The sequence below is a fragment of the Gossypium hirsutum genome, chromosome D04 (assembly GCF_007990345.1).
Source record: "Gossypium hirsutum isolate 1008001.06 chromosome D04, Gossypium_hirsutum_v2.1, whole genome shotgun sequence".
NCBI classification, from domain to species: domain Eukaryota; kingdom Viridiplantae; phylum Streptophyta; class Magnoliopsida; order Malvales; family Malvaceae; genus Gossypium; species Gossypium hirsutum.
In genome coordinates, this window is record NC_053440.1 from 40,529,728 (window position 1) to 40,538,192 (window position 8,465).

The 8,465-nt window shown below is 34.5% G+C and overlaps 1 long non-coding RNA gene across 1 annotated transcript; it reads left to right on the plus strand.

Annotated features, from left to right (window-relative positions):
* The first annotated feature begins 5,507 nt into the window (after positions 1-5,507).
* LOC107898447 (uncharacterized) lies at positions 5,508-7,751 on the plus strand. The gene is made up of 3 exons (XR_001684404.2): positions 5,508-5,590; positions 6,063-6,145; positions 7,265-7,751. It is a non-coding gene; the product is annotated as an uncharacterized lncRNA (long non-coding RNA).
* Positions 7,752-8,465: the final 714 nt, after the last annotated feature.

Sequence of the window (8,465 nt, forward strand, 5' to 3'; positions counted from 1 at the left end):
CTGATCTAGATGGGGAAGAGAATATGGATCCATATAGGGATCTGGTGGGGGAGATTGTCCCATAAAAGTTAGGGAAGGGAAGAAACGACCTCGTAGTTCATGATTTTCTCAAGTTTCTATTGGATGGATTCGGGGAGAACTTTTGATGAACATAATTATGTTCATGTTTCTGAGATATCGGTTGGCTCTGTAGGGTAAGGTAGTCGAATGTAGTAAAAATCTTGTGTTGGAATGTCCGGGGGATGGGAACCCCCGGGTGATACGTCGCTTTCGGCACATGTTGAGGGAGACTAATCCTGAGGTGGCTTTCTTCATGGAAACTAAGTTATAAAGTTCTAAGATGGAGAAAGTTCGAAGTAGTTGGGGTTTGATAGAATGAATTGATGTGAGTAGTGAAGGTATAAGGGGGGATTATCTTTATGTTGGAAACAAGGGTGTAGGGTGGTCTTATGAAGCTTCTTATTGAACCATATTGATATGATTGTGGAAGGTGACACAGAGGCTACTAGGTGGCGATTTACTGGTTTTTATGGGCATCCAATGGAAAGTTTAAGGCATCATTCGTGGAATTTACTATGAGGCATATCAACATAGAGCTTTGAACCGTGGTTGGTTATGGGGGACTTCAATAAGATTTTGTATTCTCATGAGAAACAAGGGGGAAGCCTAAGAGATGAAAGTTGTATGGAAGCTTTTAGGTTTGCTCTTGATGATTGTGATTGCTAGATGTGGGTTATGAAGGCCAATGATTTACGTGGGAACGTGGAAAATTGACTCATAATAATATTCGGGAAAGGCTTGATAGAGGGGTGTCAACACCAGGAGAGAGAGATTTATTTCCGAGTTATAGTCTTAAGCACTGCACGCATTCAGTATCTGACCATTGCCCACTTTTACTTAATACTTGTGGTTTGGTTGAGAGACAGCAACAAAGGTACCATAATTTTAAGTTTGAGGCAACTTGGATTCTTGAGGAATCATGCGAAGAAGAGGTCCGTCGGCTTTGATTAATTCGGAGGGATTGGTGCCTGATAAGATTAAGTCAGTTGAGAGGGGTTTAATGAGGTGGGCAAAGAAGGTTAGGCAGAGTTCGCGAATGACTATGGATAGATTAAAACATCTTCTAGAAGAATTAAATAGCATATCTTCATATAATGAGATATTGGAAGAGTTAATCATCATGAAGATACAATTAAATTTGGAGATTGATAAGGGGAGAGGTATAGGGAGCAACAAGCAAGGGCTAATTGGTTGAGAAACGGTGATCAAAATATAGGTTTATTTCCATGGAATGACAACTTAGCGTAAAAAGATGAAGAGTATTAGTCGACTTGAGGATGGAGATGGACGAGTGAGGATAGGGGATGAAGGGATAGAGCAAAATATGTGTCGATACTTTTCAGAGTTATTTATTTCGTAGGGTAGATGTGATAGTAGAAGGCTCTGTTCAGGTATTCCGATTCATGTTACTGATGGCATGAATGAGTTCTTGAGTTCGAGATTTATGAAAGAGGAGGTAGTGGCGACAATTCGAAGCATGCATCTTACAAAGGCACCGGGGGAAGATGGAATGCCAGCTTTGTTCTATCAACAATTCTGGCATATGGTTGGTATTGATGTAAGTAATTATTGCCTTGATATATTGAATAATGAAGGATCTACGTCGAAGATTAATTATACTAATATAGTGCTTATTCCAAAATAGTCTAATCATGTTAGTATGACACATTTTAGACCGATTAGCCTTTGCAATGTCTTGCTTAAAATCATTACTAAAGAAATTGTTCATAGATTGCAAATGATAATGCCACATTGCATTGATGAAGCGCAAAGTGTATTTGTACCGGAGAGGTTGATTATGATTAATGTCATAGTGGCTTTTGAGTTGCTGCCTGCTTTTAAGAAGAAAAAAGGAGGTCGAAGAGGGTCTTTTGCATTAAAGTTGGATACGAGCAAGACATACGATAGAGTGGAATGACATTAACCGTCTTAAAAGATAGGATCTTTTTCACTAAAGCTTGATTACAGTTAATGTTGAAGACGGGTTTTGGGAAGGGTTGGGTCAAGCTGGTTATGAGATATGTTACGTCTGTCCAGTATTCAGTTGTGTTGAATAAGAAACTAAGAGGGCTCATCTCCCTTTCTAGAGGACTTCGACAAGGTGATTCGTTAAGTCCTTTCTTATTTCTTTTCTGTAGTGAGGGCTTGTTTGCTCTGTTACGATTAGCCTCTCAAGATAGTCTTATAAAAGGAGCGAAAGCGAGTCGATCAAGGCCTATAGTATCTCAAGATAGTCTTAAAAGGGGCGAAAAATGTGAAAAATGTACTGAAAGAGTATGAGGGTTGTTCGGGTCAACTAATTAATTTTAATAAATCCCTTGTTTGCTTCAGTTCAAATGCTAGTGAAAGAACTCGGCAACTAATTGAAAGGGTGTTAGATATGAGGAGTTCTTTGGATCCTGAGAAGTACTTAGGGTTACCTATGGTGATAGGTCGAAACAAAAAGCTCGCGTCCTGTACTATTATGGATCATATTCAAAGCAGAATAAATGGATAGTGCAATTGATGGTTATCGTAAGGGGGTAAGGTATTTTTTATTAAATCAGTGTTACAAGCTATTCCCAATTATGTCATGTCATGTTTTCTGTTGCCAACGACATTTTGTGATGAAATAGAAATTGTGTTTTGTTGTTACTGGTGGAAAAAATCACAGTCGAAGTGAGGGATTCATTGTTGCTTTTGGGAGAGGTTGTGTAACCTAAAGGAGGGTGGGGGATTGGGTTTCTGACAACTAACGAAATTTAATGTAGGACTTCTGGCCATGCAGGGTTGGAGGCTGGCTTGTAATCCTACTTTTTTAGTTGCACGAGTTTTGAAAGTTAAATATTATGCGAGGAGTGAGTTTATGAAAGCAAAGTTAGGGAGTCTGGAGAAGCATTTGGGCAGCAAAGGGACTCTTGTTGAAGGGAAGCAGCTGGCACGTTGGTGATGGCAAATCAATTCCAGTATGGGATGTAGCTTGGTTACCTGGAGACAAACCATATATTGTTCAATCACCTCGAGTTAATGATGTAATTACTGTGGCTGATTTGATTGATGAACAGAATGGAAAATGGAAGGAAAATGTAGTTCATCTCACCTTCAATGAACAGGAAACGAGAAGAATCTTAAGCATCATGTTGGCAAAGTATGGTCTAGCGGACAGATTGAGATGATGTCCTGAGAAACCTGGTGAGTATACGGTGCGTAGTGGGTATCGACTGCTGTTGTGGGGTTTTCCAAGAACTGATAATGATTTGTACGGTGATATAGAGTCGGAAATGCGAATGTTGTACAGACAACTATGGCTGGCAAAGGTGCCAAAAAAATTGAAAATTACAACATGGAGAATTTTACATAACTATGTGCCTACTAGATCTAATTTGCTGGTTAGAAGGTTAGCAGATGCTGCTGCATGTTTTCGTTGTGGAATGGCGACAAAGACTACTTTGCATGTTTGTCAAGACTGCCCTTTGGCAACAGATGGGTATTAGTTGGAATCTGTATCAAACGGGAGTTATTCCTTCAATGGCTTCAACACTTGTTTTTAGGGAACAGTCAACAACAATCTTTGATTACTGTCATCATATGGGCTTTATGGCTATCAAGAAACAAGTTGATGCATGAAGGCAAAAGACAACCAGTCAGTGATTTTTTCACTTTTGTATTGGGATATATCAGAGAACTGGAATTGCTGGGGAATTCTTACCCAAGGACTTTGTAAAATTAGGCAGTGCTATGGCAACTTCCAGAGGATCAGTGGGTTAAAGGTAACTTTGATAGGGGCTTTTACAGTGACATGGGAGCATCCAGTACGAGAATAATCATTAGGGATACCAGCGGTTTGATAATGGGAGCGACATGCAGCCGGAATAGCAACATACTATCAGTCGAAGTAGTGGAAGCATTGGTCGCTGTTCAGGCCATTCAATTTGCCCAAGAGATGGGGTTTCACAGAGTCGAGTTCGAGGGCGATTCACTGGTGGTTATCTCAAAGTTGAAGATGCAAGGGTTAGTTAGATCGACAGTCAATAATTATATCTGGGAAGTTAAACAACTGGTAATGGGCTTTGAACGATTTGAATTCCAGCATATCAAAGAGGTGGAAATAAGGTGGCTCACCAGTTGGCAAAGGAGGGCTTCATTCGAAAGAGGGATGTTCAGTGGGTGGAGGAGGGACCGCTGGCGATCTGGGAAACAGTGGCAATCGACGAAAGGGAGCTATCCAAAGCCACATCATAGCCATGTATAGTTTGAAGAAAGAGCTGAAACAAAGGATGCGAGCAGCGTTTCGTGAAAGCACTTCAAATCAGAGCATGTCGTTGAAAAACTTATAAAAAATAATCCACATTAACAAATTTAAAATATAAAAATTGTAACACGTTAAATACATTTAAAAATTTGTTTGTCCCCTTAAATATTAAAAAACAAATATTTGTACATATAATTTCCCGAATTAAAATTTAATACTATTATCCAAAATTTTACAAACTTAAAACTTTAATACTATCATAACAAATAAATCTCACAAAATTGTATATAGCATATAATACTAATAATTTAATCTACGAAATTGTATATAGCATATAATAATTATTATTGTTTAAGACATTATTTTTATAAAAAAATTGAATTACAAAATATATAAAAAATTATAAATTTATTTATAATATCAATCATAAAAATTAAATTCACGCAAACTTATAAAATAAGTCCAATTGGGGATATGTTTTGTCTTGGACATTAGAGCGAATCTTAGAAAATAGAGACATAGATGTGACTGGCTAGACTGACAGTACATCGTACTGAACCCAAGAAGAATAGATCCTGAATTCATTTATGGATTTATTCACTTGTGACGTTCAAAGTGTGACATACCTTAATCCTGAGTGGATGATAGACTATGTATGCATGACTCGTATTTGATGTAAATAAAAGCACAAGTTCAAATAGATAAGGAACTAAAATCTGGTGCGTTGGGTATATGACTTCAACAATATGTAGTGGAATTCATAGCTCGAGATATGGGTAAATGATATCCTTTCATTGGCATTACATGATTGATGAAAAGTAAACATGTAACAGCCCGATTTTGACCCTAATCGGAACAGTGGTTTTGGGACCACAAATCCGAGTCTGAAAAAGATATTTTAGTATTATTTTCTGTGTCTGTGATATTTGAATTTGATTGTGTGAAATTTTCGTAAATTAATTTGACCATTTGTGTGTTTAATTTGATAAAAGAACTTAATCGCGAAAAATGCAAAAGTGGCTAGTTAATTGTTAAAGTACTTTATTGCTATGGTTTTTCTAATTTGGGGTCCTTATGTTGATATTATACCAAATAAATTATGAGTGGACTATTATAGACAAATGTTAGTGGATTTTAAATGAATAAATAAAGGTTAAAATAGTAAATTAGGTATTTATATGTATTAAATAAAATAAAACATGAAAGTGGCCATGCATTTGGCTTTGTTTTGCCGAAAATTGAAGAACAAAGAACACCTTTGGTGTTTTAAACATTCGGCAGTTTGGAAGCTAAAATTTGGTATGTATTTTGCTTGGCTTTTGATAATTTTTACGTTTCTGAGATCGTTGCTTCGTATACTTTAAAACCCATGTCTTAATTTTGTAAATTGTGGATAATTTTGAAATGTGCCATTGATGAATGCTTGAGTTTTATGATGTTAATAGGTGGAAAATAAATATATGTTGTTAGATTTTCATGTTATAATTAATAATTTTTGATAAAAATGTGTATTAAGGACTAAATTAAGAAAATATTAAATTGAGGGACTAGAATGTGAAATAAATGACATGCAATGACCTATATGAGATTAGGAGTATTCGGCCATACTATAGTAAAATTTATTTGGAATATTTTGTGTTTTGTGCAAAAAGGGACTAAATTGTGAAAAATGTAAAATGTTAGGGGCAAAATTGTAATTTTCCCATTTATGTGAATTTAGGCTAAATTTGATGGAATAATGTTTAAATAAGTTTGATTTGAATTTATTTAGATCAAGAATTAAAGAAGTCGAATTTGGATCGGGGAAAGACAAAAGTGGTTGAATAGTCGAATTAACAGTCGACGACATCTGAGGTAAGTCAATAAGCGTTTAAATGCTAAATTAACTACGTATGTATATATATAAATATATTTGTTATGCATGAAAATGAATTAATCTATAGCTGAATGTATATGTAATTGTTATACAGAGAAATGAATTAAACTATGGACGAATGTATATATATTTGTTATGCATTGAAATAAATTATTTGAAATTACATAGGTTATGGCCGAATGTATATATATATATATTTGTTATACATTGAAATGAATTAATCTATAGCTGAATGTATATGTAATTGTTATGCAGAGAAATAAATTAAACTATGGCCGAATATATATATTTGTTATACATTGAAATGAATTAATCTATAGCTGAATGTATATGTAATTGTTATGCAGAGAAATGAATTAAACTATGGCTGAATGTATATATATATATTTGTTATGCATTGAAATAAATTATTTGAAGTTACATAAGCTATGGCCGAATGTAATATAGTGAATTGTTTATATTCCGAGAACGATTTATTTAGATGTGAATTAGGTGAAGAACCATTTTGTAAGTTCGGGCTTTATGCCTAGCAGGCTCTGTGCTGATGAAATGTATTGGGCTTTATGCCTAGCAGGCTCTGTGCCAGTGAAATGTATTGGGCTTTATGCCTAGCAGGCTCTGTACTGGTGAAATGTATCAGGATTTATGCCTAGCAGGCTCTGTGCCGGTGAAATGTATCGGGCTTTGTGTCTAGCAGGCTTTATGCCGGTGTTTTATATAAGGCTCTATGTTTAACAAGTTTTACGTGAGAAATGGTAAAAGAAAATAAATGTTCTAAGAGAGTTAAATGATTCAGGTATGTATTAACCATTTGTTTAATTAGTGATAAGGTAAGTTGATTGTATTAAATTGTTAATAGTTTCAAATGTAATATAAAGTATGAGTTATCTATTTGAGTATATCCATATTTCGGCATAATGATTTATTGAATATTTGACTTTGTTAAATATTTATGTATATTTGGTCATATGATTTGTTTATTTAACTTAATGATTAAATAAGTATCGATATAAATATACTTGTAAATTTTTGCTTATGACTTACTAAGTTTTAATCGCTTACTTTGGGTTTGTTCAATTTATTTTTATGTTTTATAGATTTTGGAGACGCGTTACGAGCTCAGGGATCGTCAGCATAGTCTATCACACTATCGACTCGCCGTTTGGTATTTTGTTAAGTTTGAATCCGATCTTATGGCATGTATAGCATAGTTGAAATGTTGATTTGGAATCAATGTATATAGATGAGATTATTAGCCATGCGAAAATGGCTTATCTCTTTTGTTTTGAAATTTTATTAATGCATTAGCTTTTATGGACTAAGATGTAGTATATGTTCATATTATTTTGTGCATGGTTTGTTGGATTTTGGTATGACATATAATCGGCTATGGTATGATATTTAAAAGGTTATATTTTGATTTATTGTTTTTGGCATATTGGATTGAGATGATTAAGTAAATTGTATGTTTGACTTAATCATTTGGATTTAGGATATAATATGTGATATAGGGATATTTGACTTAATTATAAAATAAATCACATGCTAAATGTGAGAGTATTGAATGAGGTTAAGTTGATTATGTATAAGTTGGAACTGATAGATATGACTTATATATGAAAAATCAATTGGCTATGTTATGATGGTATATGCATAGGTCCATTTGAGGTTAATATTTATGAGTAATTGTACATGTGTATAGAAGTTGTATGTAATATTAAATTTAATCATGTGCTCATTATGTTAGAATTATAATATTTTGGTTATGGCATATTATGTGTACAAAGATTTAAATATTAAATAAATAAATAAATAAATAAATAAATCTTACTATGTTAAGGAATAATTCTGCTAAGAATTTTAGATAATAAATAGATTAAATTTATTTGTTTGGTTTTAATATGTGTTCAGCTATGGTACATAAATTTAATTAAAATTTTTTATTTAATGAGTTATGTTATGTCCGGTAATACCTAATAACCCTAGATCCGGCGACGAACATGGGTTAGGGGTGTTACAATTTTATTGATATCAGAGCTACGGTTTAGTCGATTCTAGGACTAACGTAGCATGTATGAGTCTAGCTATACATGCCATATTTTATACTGAGATAGTGTGATGACTTCTGACATCTAAAAATGTGTTTTTGTATAGTAATGGATCCCGGTCGAGCCATAGTTGATGATGTTGAGAGTATAGCGCCTGCTCCCGTACAAGGGACATAGCCGGTAGATTCTAGACCGACCTAGAGTAACTAGGAGGGAGAGGCTAAACAAGCCTTCTACCAAATGATGAGCG